The sequence below is a fragment of the Hetaerina americana genome, unplaced genomic scaffold (assembly GCF_022747635.1).
Source record: "Hetaerina americana unplaced genomic scaffold, ioHetAmer1.1.p SCAF_7, whole genome shotgun sequence".
Taxonomy (NCBI): domain Eukaryota; kingdom Metazoa; phylum Arthropoda; class Insecta; order Odonata; family Calopterygidae; genus Hetaerina; species Hetaerina americana.
In genome coordinates this window covers 52,593,461-52,612,775 of record NW_027287316.1, presented here as the reverse complement: position 1 = coordinate 52,612,775, position 19,315 = coordinate 52,593,461, and the positions used below count along the sequence as shown (strand labels likewise).

The 19,315-nt window shown below is 37.7% G+C and overlaps 1 protein-coding gene across 7 annotated transcripts in view; it reads left to right on the top strand.

The window, feature by feature from the left end:
* The window catches only part of SNF4Agamma (SNF4/AMP-activated protein kinase gamma subunit), a 426,140-nt gene that overhangs the window by 232,847 nt on the left and 173,978 nt on the right, over nucleotides 1-19,315 (top strand). The gene's annotated exons all lie outside the window — the stretch shown is intronic.

Here is a 19,315-nt window from a genome sequence, read left to right as displayed (position 1 = left end):
GCTCGAGGTGCCCAAAGGTGTGATTCAGAATCAAACCTGGCCCTTTAGTCAATAAAAAAACACTCTATCCACTAAACTATGATGACTGCCTTCCTCTTATCCACTATGTGTATGAGTTTTATAGGCGAAATTCCATTATTTCATGAGGATCGCATGGCAGTCAATTTTTGTGGAACGTTTTAATGATCTTGACTGTTGTAATAATTGGAATGCTTTTTCATGTATTCCTTTTAAAGAGGTGGAAGTAATGTCGTGGTTTATCAACATGACTACAGCTTATATTTCAAAGACAGCAGTATGAATAGACTTTTTGAACCTTCACAGTCATGAAATCTAACTTGTCTGAATATTCCAGTGGATTCAATATTCATAATGGACATATCAACTTTTATTGCTGCCAATTTGTTGTAATGTGCAATTTGCAGGCATATGAGAGTGCTGCTTACATATTCCCATGGTTCAAGAATATGTGCAGCACTATTTAAAGTGGTGAAAGTTGCAAAGTTGTGGATCTGGTAGCAAGTTTTTATGCTTATTTATCCAATACAAACCATTTATGGCATACTATAGACCTCAGTAGTGATATCAGTGGCCTAATTGTGACAAACAGTTGTAGCTGATCATGCTAAACTCTATTTCTCAATGGTTGTTGTTGAATCAAAAGTCTCTTCCCATCTTGTCTGGAATACCTCATGTGACAAATGGATGCAAACATTTAAGGTTTTCTTGTTGTTTTTTTAGCATAAGCAGTGGGTTACTGTTTATTGTTATTGTTGAACCGTCATTGTACATGGAAAGAATGCTACTGATTTAGATGCGTGTATAAGATGTGGTGTTTTAATCTTATTTTCTCCCCAACAACTTGATTTGTGACACTAAGAAAAAAGGTAGACATGTGTATCAATATTCATTGCGCGGTGAACTTTTACCAACCATCATTTTCTCAATCTGTGTAAGTGATCATATCGACAAAATCTACTGCTTACTACTTATTTTACACATTAATTAATACAAAAAGTTAAGAGCAGGAATTTCAAGTCAAGTTAATATAATTTTAATTTACAGTTCTACTTATTTATGTTAATTATACTTCAGGAATATCTCAAAAGCCTTCAATATATGCTCATCCTTGTCCCTCAAAGACCATGTTTCATGCCTTTTACTACTATTCTGCATATTATAGCCTTTAATAGTCTTTCATGTACATGCTTTGTGTACCTGTCATATTTTCTTTTCTCCTTGCAAATGCTTCTTCCAGTAATGCAATTCTGCTGATGCCCCCACTACTTTACCCCTTTACTCAAAAATTCACAAGAACTGCTCACCCTGATCTAGCTTTTATGCTAATATTCTCCGTAAATATATAATACTTGTATATTAGAGGGTACCTAACAGATCTGACAGCTATTTTACTCTATTTTATAATTTAATCAATATTGTAGAACTGATACAATAGTAAAAGTAGCCGCATTAGCTGCCATGCCTTTATTACTGGTAGTCTACCATTAAAGGTAGCTTTTGAATGGATACAGACTGATCATCGCTACACTTCTTAGCATCATCCAACGAAGCACTACCTGACAGCCCCAACTACATTGAACTGTTCATCAGTTCTGCATAATATCTGACACCCTTAATTCCATCCAGCATGCCTATCCATTTTCTCCCCCTAACTTTCTCACCTCTATCACAGTCTTCAACATTCATCGCCGATCTAATGATCAAAATTCCATTAATCCACCATTCCTGCCTCCTTTGGATCTCTCTCAACATTCCTCTCTCCTTTCTCGCCATGACTCATACTTCTTTGTTTGTTTCCCTGTGTGTCTATTTTACCTTTCCCAACCTTCTCCACATCCAAACATTTCAGAATCCTTAAATCTCTGCCTCTCATCTCACTTCAAGGATTAAGTTTCCATATGGTACAAAGACACCCTTCACGTCAAAGTTTTAATTACTTTTCTTAACATCTCTATTTAAAAGCCCTTTCATCAAATCCCTCCCTCTTGTGAAAGCTTCTTTGCCTAAATTAATTCTTATTTCGATGTGCAGACTACTTTGACCGTCTTGGTCCAAAACATTTCCAAGTTAGGTAAACTTGCTCTAGTTTTTGCTCTCCAATTTTAACTTTTAACTTCCTCCTAAAAAAACCTCATAATCGTTGTTCTGTTCGCATTGATCTTCAACCATACCCATCATACTGATTTTCTAATGTACGGAGCAATGATTGTAACCCCTTGATTGACTGTCCATCTAGAGCTTGATAATCCATAAACTTAACTGATTTTATGAATTCCCAGCAGAATTTAATGCCAATCTTCAGTTTTTCTCATGCTTATTTTAAAATGCCCTTCATATATATGATATTGAAATGCCTGTGTGATAATGGATGCCCCTGTCTCACTCCTCCTCTGAACACTGCCCATTCTGACCACATCCACCACTTGAACCTGAGCAGTCTGTGATTTGTACAGGTTGTGTATAAGTCTCCCATCCTTCCAATCTACACATGCCTCTAATCTAAGTGGGATGTTGTCTACCACCAAAGTCTTATTTGATTTCAGTTCCCAGTAAGACTTTTCTATCTCATCATTAAGTATGACTGGAACAAATCTGACCTCAACTTTGTCACATACTCTTTAACTGTCTGAGCATGCTGGCCTAATATCTTTACCTTATAGATTATCTATGTTTTCTTCCCATCTCTTGTGAAAATTTCTTGGTTTGATTAATTTTTCCTGGCATTCTCTAATAGTGGGCATTGTTTTTTTCTTCTTACTTCCTGATGATGTTTTCATTTTTCTGTATGGATCATTTATTTATCCCTTCATTTGGGAATTCTCCATTTCCTCACACTGCACTTACTTCCTATTAGTTTCCGCCTGTATAGCCCTGTTTATTTTTTATCCCTTACCTCTTCATAACTCCATATTTACATTATTTCATATCCTTCCCTTTTCTATCTTCCTAATTATCTTGTCTGTAACCTATTTCCATTTCCTTGTCCTTTTCATATTAACTGCTCATATATTTTTGTTTGAAGCTTTTGATATGTTGCCATCTTTCTTCTATTGTAGCTGTCTCCTTGTCCTCACTCAATTTTTTTTACTACCGCATGGTGCTCATGAAATTTCATTTTGGCTAATATTTCGACATACTATTTCATCATCTGTCTTCCTTTTCATCCCCTTCAATCTAACGTTACACTTCGTTAGTACTAAATTATGATCTGAATCCACATCCCTTCCTGGGAACTGTAAATCTGTCTGGTTGCTCCAAAATATGTGCCAAACTAAAATATGCAAGTAATCTAATTGCTATTTCTCTGATTTCTCGGATATTCTTTATGTTGCCTCAGCATAATGTAGTTTTTTAAGCACATTTTGATTATGATTAAACCTTATGTCCTGCTGAACTATATTGCTTCCTCCCTGAGGATATTCCTTGTTTCTAAACTGTAATACTCCACCACACTCTCATTTCTTGCTTTGCCCACCACTGCATTACACTGTTTATTTTTTCTCCCAAGGAGACTCACAATTATTTTCTCTATTTAATTGTATACCTTGTATGAATATATTACTTGTCCCTATGGCTACTTGTTGACATGTTGTTCTAAATTGTGACTAAGTTTTTAGTCCATCTCTTACCACTACTAATTGTATTCTATCACTTGTCTGCTCTATGTTTACTATGCCTCTTCCTACCTTTATTCAATACCATGACCACCCCTTGCTTGCTCTCTTCCCCTCCACTATATATTACTCTATAATTTTTACTCCAGTAACCCATGCTAATCTTTTCATTGTACCTCACACAATCCTAAAATCTCTCCCATGGACTGCAACCTTGACATGGTGGAAGGGATTGTGCGTTCCGATGACCCCTAGAGCTGTGCTGGCGGGAGTAATGATAATTGCTCCAGATAGGGTCACCCATTCCAGATAGGTCGAAGGTTATAGGGGATGATTAGCTTGTGTTTAAGAAGGGTGAAGGTACGTGTGATGCCATTGCAGTTATGAGATCACTAATCGATAGAAATATAGAATACAATCAGGACGTATTTGCCTGTTTCGTAGATTTCGAAAAAGCGTTTGATAGAGTGAATTGGGAAAAACTAATGAGTATGTTGAAGAAAATAGGAATAGATTGGAGGGACAGGAGGCTAATCTACAACCTTTAAATGTCTCAGACAGCTCAGGTGCGAGTGGGGAACGAGAAGTCCGGATGGGCAGTGTTAGGAAGAGGTGTAAGGCAGGGTAGCTCATTATCATGGTTGCTGTTCAACCTATACATTGAGGAAATGATTAAAGAGGCATGGGAAGAACTGGATTTAGAAATGAAAGTTGGAGGGGAATTCATAAAATCAGTTATGTTTGCTGATGACCAAGCTTTAGTTTGTCAGTCAGCCAAGGGGTTGCAAGCACTGCTGAGTGAATTGGAAATTCTGTGCGATAGATACGGGAAGTGAATCAATATTAATAAAACAATGGTTATGCAATTTCCCAGAGAGATAAAGGCTAAGCTAAACATTTAAATAATTGGGCAAAAAATAGAGCTGGTGGAACAGTTTATGTATCTCGGAAGTGTTTTTGACCCACATGATCAAATTAGTAAGGACATAAGGAGAAGAAATGCACTAGGCGAAGAAGCTTTCACAAGGAGGAGGGAGTCAATGACAGGGATGTTGAGTAATGATGTTAAGAAAAGACTCGTCAAAACTTTGATGTGGAAATTAGGTACTAGACACCAAATAGGTAATAAGTGACATACGAGGGTCATCCGGAAAGTAGTACCCGTTCGTGCCGCATGAAGTGCTGACGACGCGAGTAGCCGCTGGACGAGGTCAGATAGCTTCAGTGGCTTGTCTGCCTTCTCTGAGCCAAGTTGCGTGACGCTAGCATTGCCTTTGTTGTTTCTGTGATTGTTTACAATGTTTAAAAAAATTGAGAACGCCGCCAGTTGTGAAGTGAGGGCAGTGATTAAATTCCTCAATGCAAGACACGTTCGCCCATGTGATATTCATCGCCAATTAAAGGAGGTGTATGGAGACAATGTAATGGACGAGTCGTCTGTTCGGCGGTGGTGTCGCAACTTCAACATGGGGAGGGGGAACACACACGACGATGAGCGTTCGGAGAGACCGTCTGTCATTACAGACCAACTGGTGAGCTCAGTTGACGAATTCGTGAGGAACGATCACAATTGATGACATCTGTGAGCATTTTCCCAATGTTTCTCGAACAATTGTTCATGAAATTGTTAAACACCATCTGCATTATGCAAAAATTTGTGCAAGATGGGTCCCTCGCGTATCTCAATGAGCTGGCGGCGAAGGACTATGCAGCAGGAATACAGAAACTTGTCACACGTTATGACAAATGCCTTAATTTGCTTGGAGATTATGTTGAGAAGTAGTTTAAAGTATCCTCTTTCAAATAAAATTTTTTATGTTTGTTAATATTTACTTTTGTGTCTTTATTTCACGAACGGGTACTACTTTCCGGATGACCCTCGTAGTCACTGAAGCAGGGCGATAGAACTAGATTGGAGGCTTTTGAAATGTGGGTGTGGAGCAGGATGGAGAAGGTGATATAGACTATAAGTAAACAAATGAGGAAGTCCTAGGTATGGTGGAGGAGTAGAGGGGTTTGTTGGGAGACACCCTATGGAGGCAGGAAAAATGGATGAAGGGCGAATTGATCAGCAGTGGGATGTTGAAGACTGTAATAGAGGGGAGAATGTTAGGCAAAGGATGAAAGGGAGGAACGGAATAGGGATGTTGGACAGGATGAAGGGAGGAAGGAAGTACTCGGAGAGGAAGAGGAACCTGATGTAGACTAGGTTGCTGGATTTTGTGTTTTGTAAGGAGTCAAAATATTCATTTGGTAGTTGTGTCCATCCAAAAACCTACCATTTTACCAGTAGATTACCTTATAATAATAATCCTAAAATATCGAGTATACTTCCTCTCTACATTGCCTTTGTATATTTTCTAATTTCCGTGCCCTCAACATCATCCTTATGTTCCAAGGTCCTATTCTAGATAGTGGAGGGACTACCTTTAGTTTGGCTCCAACCTGTCAACTCATCTGGTATGGGTGGCCAGGAGCAATTATTATTGATCTCGCCAGCACATATCTAGGGATCAAAATGCATCAGCTCTTCTCACATGTCAAGGTTTTAGTCCATGGGAAGGGATAGCTATGTTAAGCTATTTTATGTTATCATTTAGTAACTTCATATTACTGTACCTTCTGTGTTTAGGATAGTTTAAGCCCCAAAAATTGTAAACTTCTTGGTTTCAACCTTGACTTTGGGGAACCTATCCATTACAGAAATCCTTAAAAATGATATTTTTTCTTCTTTGTCTCCTCCAGAAACATACTATTAATGTAAATGCAATTATTAATTTCTACTTTAGATATTATTTAGAAGTTGGTCCTGGAATTTAATCAGATTAGACCATACTTGTGCCCAGAAAACTTGGTAATTTCACTCATGACAATTGAATAGTTTTAAATGTGAGGGATTTAAAATTAAATGAAAAGCAAAGATTCCCTGTTAATCTTTTCTTTTTCTATTCACTTAACAGCCACTGCGTGCAGTTTAATCTTCTCTATTTCCTGCTCTCTTAGTAAAAATTAGATTTTCTTTATTTTAATATTTCCATTGATTTTCTGTTCATATTTAATTTATTTGCTTAAGATGTTTCATTTGATACTTCTGACTACTGACGCCTACAGCTATAATGTCAAGACTGAATTTTTTTTAAATTATCATAGAAGAAAATTCTACTTCTCAATATATTTGATAGCTGAATCAGTTTCCTTCCAAAGAATACCGATATTTAGCTTTTTTCTTTAGTTTACTCTTTTTTTGCCATATACGTTTCAAAAAATATTTAATGATCCTGACTTATTCCCATGATTCTACACTTCCCATCCCAATTCTTTTTCCTCTGCCCTTCATCCTCAACTATATACATAGAGATATTGAAAGTATCCTGTTCACCCACTCCACTTATGTATTAATGAGTAAGTTTGTACTTAAATTTTTCATTCTTTTTTGTTGAGCTATTAATGATCTCTTTATTGGTATTAACTTATTATTCACCTCTCTTTCCAAAACCAAAACTATTCTTCACCCAGAAAGAGTTGTGTTGCTTTCTTTAGTTTTTCAAAATTAATATCCTAAAACTAAAAATGCCAATTATAATATTATGCTTATGGCCTTAAGGTGCTTACATTTTGTTGATTTACTCATTATTGGGATGTAGATTGAAATTGGCCTCTTTTAATCTTAGATGGACTTTCTCAATAATTGTTTAAATAAGCCTGACCTCAATCTTAATTAATTTTTCACGTTACCCATCAGTGGTTCTGCTAGATTACATACTTTGTGTTCCTACTGTCTCTTTTACTTTCTATTTTGATGTCATTTTTCATCTTGCTATTTAATATATATTTATACCCGGGCAGGACTTGCCTGAGTCCAATGCCATTTCTATATTTAGGTATAGTACACATACTATGATATTTTCAATGGAATTCTCCCATATTTTAATTTTCCCTGAGTCACTTTTAGCTCCAATAATAGTTTTCATTAATTATCATATGTAGTAAATAATATATTTTTCTGTTTTACCAGCTGAAAATCTCTAGCCATCTTGTAAAGATTGTCCATCCCTCTGAAAATTTTCAAAACCATTGTAGTATTTTTTCTTGCAATGCCCCTTCACTCATTTTTGGGTAATAATCTGTGGGAATATTTTTTTGAATTAAAGTGACTGCTTTTAGTTATCTAGGGAACAATTCCACCTTAGTGATCTGACTCATATAGCTAATGTATAATAGTTTCTATATTGACCCAATTTTTTAAACCATAAATGATGACTTATTTTCCAAGTCGCTGTTGATTTTGAAATTTGTATAAAACTTCATTTTCATAGACAATGTCTCCAAAATCTAGTGGCAATTATGTCCGTATGAAGACTTTCCAAACATCCTAGCTCTTAGTGTCTTAGGCTTGTGCCAAGAGACCTTTGCCTTTATTATTTTTGAATCATGGCTAACAAAGGCAAATTGACCATAGGCATCTTTAACCTTGTGGACTGTGGCATGTCGCGCACGACTATGAATGCCTATGGCATTGTATGTACGGTATTTCGTCACAACATCTTGTTCCTTCAAAGCCCCAAAATTTCAGAGTTTGAGAGGACGCCTTGAAAGCTTAACTGGCTAAAGCAGTCGATCGGACATTGAGGGATCCGGGTTCAAATCCCGGTCAAGGAGAATGATTTTTAAACTCTGAAAGTGTTGCATTGACCATAGGTATTTAGTCATGGTATGGGTTCTAGTTACCATCTACTTAAAATCATGTAATGATATTTATATACACTTTTAGATAATTGAGTGTTTTGTCATTTAGCCAGTGGAAGTAATTTGAGCTAAGAGGTTTCTGGATAATGCATGTATGTGTAGTTTTGGACCAATACATGACATTCTGAGTAGCATCCTGACAGTTAATAGGTTTGTTTCACCTGAAATTTCATGGATAAATATATTTCTGGGATCAAATTATATATCAGGCCCCTCAATGCTATGACCATAGTTCACAAATGGTTATGGTCTTTGGATAAATCTTCATTAAGCAAATAGTATGGTATTGGCGAATTGATTGGTGGGAGTGTTCTACCTTAGTATTTAGGTAAATACTGATTAAAACATATTCCCATGATGTATTAGATGAACCTGGAGGTTACATTTATATTGGTAGCATTTATTCAGAAACATACAAATTTTCTTCTGATACAATCTATGATGGGTGGGAGATTTTATTGTTTGCCCAAAATATTTAAGAGAACTCCAGAGAATAATACATGGGTAGGTAGATGATCTATCCACTTCAATTTAGCACAGATGACTGTGAAGTGTATTAGTGTTTTGCTGGTAAATTATTATATGCACTAAGTAATATTTCTTAGGCCATGGTGTGATAATTCGAATGAAAATGGAAACTGTGTTAGCAAAAGTCGAGTAACAAAATGGCTGGAACCAGCCCGAGAACTGAGATAAGTGGTGGAAAAAAATATTGGTCATGAATTAAATATAGAGAATAACGTTCATGATTCAGGACTTTTGGTGCTAAAGATAGAGCATACAGTGGAGAGTTTTATGTGTGGTTTTGGAGAGCGGTAGAAAAAATTATTTTCTCAAATAGGAATACAAGCAAAAAAGCATTATAGAGTTTTGAGCTCAAGTTGAAGTTGATGTACGGAAAATGAAAATTAAATACTAATGGATGGAAAAAATATTGAGGGGTAGTGGGATAGGAAAGTGTTATTATTTAGGGTAGTATCCTGGTGGAAGAAGGATTTTGATGAACTTAGGAACTGAGAACTGCTACTCTTGTAAGCCCTGTCCAAGGTGATCATTAAGGCCATGAAACCATTACAATAAAAATTTTTTAAACTCTACCCACTTTCTACCTTAATTCTGCACATCATGGATCATTTTTTCCTTCCCTCCTATCACCTACCCAGGGAACAGATGATACCTCTTGTCACAGTCTTCCACACTTATTGTTAAAGCATGAAGAAAGAATCATAGAGTTAGCGTTTCCACGGGAAAGGATTTATTGTGATGACTAGTTTCGCATTGCAAAATTACATGTTACTGCTACAGTGTAGCAAAACTAGTCAACACAATAAATTCTTTCCTGTGGATTTACAAAGTCTTTGATTCTTTGGTTCACATGGTTTACAAATGGATTTCCCCAAACTATCCGCCTCAACCATCTCTCAAAAAAAACTCCATTGTTACTCAGTAGGCAGTGCGTCCACTTTTCCTGTCTTCAAATTACTCCATCCAACATTCTCCTCCTCCTCCAAGAATTTCATTTGTTTTCCTTTTCATCCATTATATTTTTTCTATTATTATCGAACCATATCTCAAAAGCCTCCAATTTTTTGGCTCAGTGAACAATTTTTGAAGCCAATAAAAATACGAGGGTCATCCGGAAAGTAGTACCCGTTCGTGAAATAAAGACACAAAAGTAAATATTAACAAACATAAAAAATTTTATTTGAAAGAGGATACTTTAAACTACTTCTCAACATAATCTCCAAGCAAATTAAGGCATTTGTCATAACGTGTGACAAGTTTCTGTATTCCTGCTGCATAGTCCTTCGCCGCCAGCTCATTGAGATACGCGAGGGACACATCTTGCACAAATTTTTGCATAATGCAGATGGTGTTTAACAATTTCATGAACAATTGTTCGAGAAACATTGGGAAAATGCTCACAGATGTCATCAATTGTGATCGTTCCTCACGAATTCGTCAACTGAGCTCACCAGTTGGTCTGTAATGACAGACGGTCTCTCCGAACGCTCATCGTCGTGTGTGTTCCCCCTCCCCATGTTGAAGTTGCGACACCACCGCCGAACAGACGACTCGTCCATTACATTGTCTCCATACACCTCCTTTAATTGGCGATGAATATCACATGGGCGAACGTTTCTTGCATTGAGGAATTTAATCACTGCCCTCACTTCACAACTGGCGGCGTTCTCAATTTTTTTAAACATTGTAAACAATCACAGAAACAACACAGGCAATGCTAGCGTCACGCAACTTGGCTCAGAGAAGGCAGACAAGCCACTGAAGCTATCTGACCTCGTCCAGCGGCTACTCGCGTCGTCAGCACTTCATGCGGCACGAACGGGTACTACTTTCCGGATGACCCTCGTACCTTGTATATGATCTTCTAAAACTCATATTTCTTTTTTGCGTGAATTGCATATTCATTATTTATTTCCTCTGTAAGATTACTGAAAACTTTCAAAATAATCCCGTGGAACAAAATAATCTGCAATTTGTCCTTTGACTGTTAAATAAAATTCAAAATCTGTAAATGGTATCGAACCTGTTTTTAGAATTACTTGAATTATATGTAGGAAAATGTAAAATCATGATTATGGTGAACAAATAAATTGGAAAGGAAATGTAATGGAATTGGAAAGATATTGGAAAAAGATTTTAATTCAATTCACAGATGGAATGAATTTCAGGTGTTGAATGACCTTCTGAGTTACGAAATAGTACAACCAACACTGGAACCTGGACTCAAGTTTCTTGGTCGGTCAAGTAACTGATTTTACTTTCTGCTGTAATGCTGTTGATTCTTCATTTGGATAGGTTTGTTCCACGTTATTAACCCCTTTTAATTTCAAGGTGAAAGAGTTGATAATTTATGAAATTTCAACTGTGTATATTCTATCCCATTTTTATAAGCCTCATTCAGAATACCATGATATTTGTGTTGTGCAATTCCAGAAATTGGATGGATGGGACAAAAGAATGGATCTGGTGGACTCCTTGGCATTAAAAGGTACAGATTTTTACATGAAAATTAATTGGGAAGTTCCTAACTCCTTTTTTATTCCTGTACAAAATAGTACACTCCTAGATGGATTATGGTTTTAAGTTGAAGTCATTTGTTGGTAAAAATGAATGCTTACATTTAGTATTCAATTTGTTAAACTAAACGCACTTACAGAACTATAAGTTTGATTTCCCTTGCAGCTAAAGTTGTTCTCAGGAATAAGAGGATAGAAACAAGGGCAAATGATTACTTAGGTGATGAACAGTTCGGGTTTAGGAAGGGGAGAGGCACGCGTGATGCCATTGCAGTGATAAGATCACTAATTGAGAGGAATATAGATTATAATCAGGACATGTTTGCTTGTTTAGTAGATTTTGAATAGGCATTGGATGGAGTGAATTGGGAAAAACTCATAAGTATCCTGCAGAAAATATGAATAGATTGGAGAGACAGGAGGCTAATCCACAACCTGTACATGTGTCATATTGCTCAGATGTAAAAGGGTAACGGAGAGTCCAGATGGGCAGTGTGAGGAAGAGGTGTAAGGCAGGGTTGTCCATCATCACTGGTTCTCTTCAATATATGTATGGAGGAAATGATTAAAGAGGCCTGGGAAAAACCGGAGGTGGGAATGGAAGTCGGCAGGGAATTCATGGAGTCAGTTAGGTTTGTTGATAACCAAGCTCTAGTTGGTCAGTTGACCAAGAGGTTGCAAGTATTCAGAGTGAATTGAAAACTCAGTGCGATATATATCTACATCTACATAATACCCCGCAAGCCGCCGCAAGGGCGTGTGGCGGGGGGTGTTAGGTCACCAACCGTAAAAAGGAAAAATACCACATGCCAAAAAAAAAAACAACACGGAAAATTACACCCACAGTAGCGCACACACTCATGCAAAAATCCCTTCATCCAATACTCATGCAAACACATATACCGCAAAACAACTAAAAAACTGCACCCCATGATGCAGCACGAAAGCCATCCTACAACACGGAAGCCAGGACACAACAAGCAAGAAATTGAAACACCACATGAAAATGCACCACGAAACACTCTACCCCCAAAGAGTCTCTAAAAGGCAGGGAATGCGACCCAACGTTGAACGTTGCAGGTAGCAGGAATTTGCCCCCGCGGAGATGTATGGGATGAGAACCAATATAAATAAAATAAAGGTTATCCGATTTTTCAGAAAGAAAAAGGCTAAGCTAAACATTAAAATAGGAGGGCAAAAAATAGAGGAGTTGGAACTGCTGATGTATCTCGGAAGTGTTTTGGACCAAAATGATCAAATTAATAGCGATGTAAGGAAAAGAATTGCGCTAGGCAAAGAGGCCTTCACATGGAGGATGGAGTTGATGACAGGGACGTTGGGTAAGGATGTTAAGAAAGGGCTCGTCGAAACTTTGATATGGAGCATAGTTTTGTATGGCGGGGAAACATGGTCACTCAAGCAGGAGTATGGGCATAGATTGGAGGCTTTTGACCTGTGGGTGTAGAGAAGAATAGAGAAGTTGAAATGGAAAGGAAAACAAATGAGGAAGTGCTAGAAATGGTGGGGGAGTAGAGGGGGTTGTTGGGAGAAATAATGAGCAGGCTGGAAAAATGGATGATAAACATTTATTGGCAGTGGGATGTTGAAAACTGTAATGAATAAGAGAATGTTAGGCAAACAAAGAAAGGGCAGGAATAGGATAGAGATGCTGGATAAGATGAAGGGAGGAAGGAAGGACACACAGATGAAGAGGGACATGTTGTAAAGTAGGATGCTGGGTTGTGTTTTGTTTGGAGATATTTATTTGGTAGTTGTGTCCATCCAAAACCTTCCTCTACCGGTAGATTACTTAATAAAAACCGCAAACAGCTTAATATTCCCAAAATCACTTTCCAGATTTTGTCATGCATTTTCGTAAATATATGAGTTCAGATGGGCCGATAGTCCATAGGCTATGTGTTAACATTTTTATTGCAACCTAGGCACCGCAGACTCCACTCTATGCACTTTTAAATTAAAATAGTTTGGGTAGCAAAATGAATTGTGGAGTAAGTTTCAAAGTTTGATACTTCAATAATCAAGTCGATAATGATCTCTTCAGGCCTTTGATAAAAATGTTGCTTAGAAATAAAGTGAGCAATAAAACAGAATTGAATGTTTAGTCGCAAATAGTTTTTGTCACTATTTATCTCCTTGATTCCAAGATAGCAATTCAGATCTTATGCACTTCATTTTTAATGATGATGTTGACAGATGATTCAACGTTCATTTTTGAACAGCTTACTGACATTTCTTAGAGCTTGTCGCCCTCAAATAGGTGTGGGTAAGAAGCCACTATCGCCCTACAGTCTTCAGGCACAAAACACCTTTAAATGCACCTTTTAGAGATGCGTATTATCTATGCCGAAATAAAACCTGGCTTTCGTAGAAATTCAGGTGAAATTTACGAGCCTTTGTGTGCATTTAATTTTCCACTGAAATGGTATCAGAGTGGCTCCCGTCTCCATATAACTTCGTGTCACTAAAGGCGTAAACGGAATCCTAGTTGATTTACGAAATCTCCGCCAGGAACGTTCGCATCGGCCTGACCTGTTTGCTCCCATTTCTTGCGACAACGACATATTGCTGCGGGAACATTGTCGTAAATCAAAGGAATAGGTCTCTTCCATGGCAGATTTATATTAGAGAAAAATGGTCGAGGTGTGGGTTAGAATCTAGAAGCAGTCGGTGCACGCTACTTCAAAGAAGTAGTTGAGCTACTTATCCGTCTTTATATTTCCATGAAGAAAGACAATAATTTTAAAATAAAGTGTTGTCATAATATTCATTTCACGTGTAGCGTTTAGCGCTAGGACTTTAGAGCCTAATATGTAAAGAGAATGGAAACCATTTGAAAGGATATTACCTAATACGTAAAGCTATCAGTTCTCCCCCGCCTGACATGAATTCAGATTGTTCATTGATGCATATTATCTGAGATCTTCCCCTTGCCCTTCAGATTACCCTTGGAATATAATCAATTTTATAATCAAACATTTTTAATTAGTAGGGTCATTATTTTGAACCTGCGTTTGAAAGAGACTTTCAAAATCGCGAAAAGTTACCCATTTATGACCTTTATTAGGTTAAACCTATGCAACTATAGAACTAACAACAAGATAGATAGATAGATAGATAGATAGTGGTCTTTATTTGGGCGAAATTGAGACCAAATGGTCCCTTCTTCCATTTAAGATCGGGGAAGTGAAAACAGTATCTTTACCATTCGTCGTGCATCGTCCGCAGGAAGAATCATACTGTCAGTTCTTCTTGTTTTTGTATCACTGAATCAATAATATCCTAGAAAAAGCTACTTCCCTGCTCTAGACTGACATTCATGCATATTTTTCAGTAATAAATACTGTGTCATCGATTACTTTTTACGATATATTGTTCGACTGTAAACATAATCAGCGGTGCAGTGAAATGAACTGGTTCCTGTACCGTGATTTGGAGCGCCTTTGAATCGGTCCCGACTGCACGCACAATCGTGTAATTAACGAACAATTCGTCCGGTTTTCCGATTACGCTAGTATTAAATCTCGGCGTGAAATCGATTGATTACATACCATTAAGTGTGCACATTTTTCTTGCTGAAGAAGTGTAGCTGAGGGTAGAGGCCTTTTCAAACTTCGCCCTTCAGCGGCTGAAACTCACACATTAAGGCGGTGAGGGGAAGAGGCAGTAATTCTTGTTTCGCTCGCTTTTCACAGAAAGTGAAGAAACTAGATTCTACTTTGAATCTGAAAACTTCTGTACAGTTGACGAAACTTTTGGTTGCCGCATCGCTCAGTTTATAATTTTGAGCTAAGTTACTAAGTAAATTTAAATAAATTATGTCAATAAAAGCTTTAAAAAATATCCTGGGTTTTTACAACTACTTCGAGAAGAATTTGTGTGAATTTTCATTGATTGGTGTCCTATGTAAACGATGCAATTTTAATTCTATAAAATTGTGAATGGCGACAGCTTGCATCCAGGAGGTAGTTCTTACTGACTGTCCACGTTAGTGAATACGAATTTTAGCGGACACAAGTAGCGTTTTCTATCATGAAGATCGTAGAATGTTTCAATGAAACGTATGCTCACGTTTGTTCCAAAATCCTAGGATTTATGAGTCGCTGCTGAGTGATGGGGCTCAAAATTTCTCAGTATATTTGTCGGGTTATCTGGGTTAGGGGTCATGGGATTCCAATCTCTCATCCCTTCTTCTCCCTTCCCCTCTCATCGACTCAGAATTTTGAAGGGAATGTTCCGCGATTCCTTCATTTAGATGCCTTCTCTCCACTTCAAAACCCTGCCTTCTCTACTGGACCCTTTAATATCAGAGTTTGACCCTCATCGGGCAGTCTCGCTCGCCTTGTTAAGTTTTCCTAGGTCTCTCTTCCTCTTTGCGTCATTCTGCATGTACGTACAGTGCTTTTCCATCGATCCGAATCCGCAACAACAGATTTAAAGCAATTACTCTGACAATGCATTGATTCCTAACGCTTATTGTGAATCCTGGGCTCTTGGAGTTCTTCCTTTCTGTATTTTTTTGCAATGGCTTCGTTGGACTCGTAGAGGTGCAGTATGCATCTGTGTGGCCATTTCGATCTTCGTTTAGCTCTCCAAAGAGTTTTCTTTTAGAGTTTAGTTCCATTCGTTCATAGATTTAGAGCAGAGTCTTCATCCTAGGTTTGGTAATAGATTAGGTAATATTTCCGTGAAAACTGGGAAGAAATCGGAATGAAGTTCGGTGACCTATTTTTTCACACATTCAACTTTATGAAATCAACGTCGAATCAATGTATTGAAACCAGCGTCTATGTGAGGCAGTGTGCGAGAATAAATAATATCGTACGGTAATGGAGTTGTTAGGAAACGTTCAAAGTATTGGCTCTGGGAAATCCTAAAAATATGCGACCTAATCGGATGGTCAGCCTGTGAGGTTTTAATAGCGTTGCCTCCCGCAAATGCCTCGTACATTACCTGTAATTCTTACCTATATTGTTGAGATTTCTAGAAAGTGATCGGAAAGATTATTCTGGTGTTTCAATTTATATAAAAAAAATATTATCATCTTAGTCCCACTCAACCTCATTTCGATGAGTCGCTTCCACCGCATTGTCTGAAAATGTACTGTCAGTAAGCGCTTGACCATTAGGTTTAGTGTCGTTCAGTTCGGTACTCACAACTAACTCATATTGCAATAATAAAACTGCTACCATTCTTCCCAAATCATTTTTTGGATTTAGTTAAGTCGTGAAACCAATGGGCACGAATACGAGGTGATTTCTTAGGATGCCTTGCGTATTAAGGTGAATGAAATGGGGTGATATTTGATTTATAATGAGTTATTATCAGGACGGGAAGTTGGCGGTTGTTGGTCTGAATGGATTTGAATCGGAGCCCGATGACGCACTTGCCGGCTCTTCCCATTGTACGAGGCGCCGCAATGCTCTACTTCGAGTATTAATGCGAACCTTTCAATGCAACAATTTCAGAGTGTAAAAATCGTTCGCCTTGACCAGGAGTGATTTTTACACTCTGCAATTGTTGCATTGAAATGCACATTAGCGGATGACTCCGTTAAAAGTTACTGTTGCGGCATCTCCCGCAGTTTCTTGGAATATGCGAACCTTTATCTAAAAGGTTAAAACATTTTCTAAATGTGATATTTTCTGCCGTCTCCTTAACTGAAAAGTAGCCTAAATATGTGATTTGAGATGTTCATTCCCTATTTCATTCTCGATATTTAACTCTTACGCGGTGCAAATGGCACATATTTGATCATTGAATTTTGCAGATTCTTATTCGGGAGGTAAGGTCCCATTCTCTGTCCAGTTAAAGTATCACGAGGGTAGCTTCGTGCGTATTGATACAGTTACTCTATTACAGTCACGTCCCCATCGGCCTGACTTACTTTTCCGTCATCATTCCTGTCATTCTAATGTGTAGGTATGTGCATCTTGAATCTATTGTGAAAACTTGTTCCATTATTAAAACTTGGAAAGGATAAGTTGGAACCTAGCATATTGGGGCTCGAAGGTAAAGAATGGTTTCCTTTCTGAATGCCCACAGAAAGGTTCTCTGAGTTGGTGGTACCGTTCACTAATGAGCATGGAATGCCAATTTTAATGTATTATCCAAAACGTCCGGTTAAATTTCAGAATTTCGAGTGATAATCTAGCGTTAATATTGTTTGAGTGAGATCCAATACGTGAGTGAGGCGCCCTTATTTTTTTATGTAGCTCTTTTATTTTCTGATCAACTTTTCTCTGAATGTGAAGTGAGGCAAATAGGGTGTGTTGAGTGATGAAAGTCGTGGGAGATATTGGATGGAAAGTTTTTGAAAATATTTTTCATGCAAAAGAATATGACGTTGAAAACAATTTAATCGTGATTTAAAACCTACAGATATGTTTCTGAATTCATAAGCTATCGGACCTGCAGGCAATTCATTTTAAACCATTGAAAATTATACATTGTAACACGTCGATACCGTGCTCATTATTTGCAAATGAATTGTGTTTTCCTTTAAAGAGTATTAGGTATTATGTTTCGCATATACATGAATCATTTTAAACGTCATATCTAAATTCGTCAAGAGAAACAGGGCACTTTAAAGTAATTCTCCTAAGTCAGCAAGAACATTCGAATCCTCATTATTTGAACCTCTACTGTTTCGCAAAAGGGAAAAAATGTCAGATATCACGAAGGATGCTCATTGAACTTCCACAGTTGCAGTAATCGAGTTTTATAGTAATCCAATGGCTATATCCATTAACTCCATTACGTCCCAGCTCAATAGGTATTTCTGGGGTGGGATTGAAACCAACGATCGATTTCTTAGCCTGGTAGTCTGACCATATGTGCTAATCAAGTCACCTCAATTAGCTTCAAGTTGACTCACTTAATATGATGAGGTGAGGTTGCGTTGGTAATACTTGCCTCTATTATTTCCTCCCAATACATATTCGTCACAGATGTTTACGATGGCTATTTTTACCCCGTCTTTTCTCTTCCATGCTTCGTTTTATGGCTTAAAAATTTGAATTACATTCATCGGAGACTCAAGATGAGGTTGCATGAAGTTGTAATTTCTATTAGGCGAGGAGATTTGGAGCAGAGTGGAAAACGACTTTACACTCGGCGCGTCGTATGTGTATCCCTCAAGGAGAGGAATGGTTCGACGTTTTGCAAGCTCCCCCGGACAATTTTGCACGGTTCATCGGTTCATCGTTTGCTTTCTTCAAGTACCTATTGGCAAAATGGGTTCTGCCGTGCATAATATCTCTGCTCATAGCTCTCAAGCAAATAATAACTGCGTCATCCCCGTCATGCGCCGTGGAGGAAATTTTAAGATTAAATAATTTGCCGAGTCAGAGCATTCGTACAAAGAGTGTTGTTGTTTTCGTGTGGAATAGGTGAGTAAATAATTTACCCTCACTTATCTTCTGTTGGAACACATTGCCAGGCATGCGATAGTGCTCATGATAATTATCTGGAATTTGAAGAGGCCCAATGTATCTTGCAGGCATAGGGTGATGGATTAAAGTTCCTTCTGAACACAGTACACTCCATGGTATTTTTTCCATTACCAGCGGTACATTGTTTTCCTTCCTGAGGTTAGGACAGTGTGACACATTGATTCGTACATACCACCGGGCTCTCTCCTCTTGCCGTTTTTCCTTGACGGTTATTTTTCCAGGCATTATAAAATACGAAATGCGATATTAGACACATTTTGTGTAAGGAATACAGGTACCTGTACTTTAAAATTTATTGTCATGAAGGATAAAAATATTTGTCATAAAATACATTGCGCCGCTTTACAAAGTGAGCCCAGAACAGTAATAAATCTGAAGATTAGTGGTAATGGGTGAGAAGAGGAGGTGAGTGAGGAGCTCA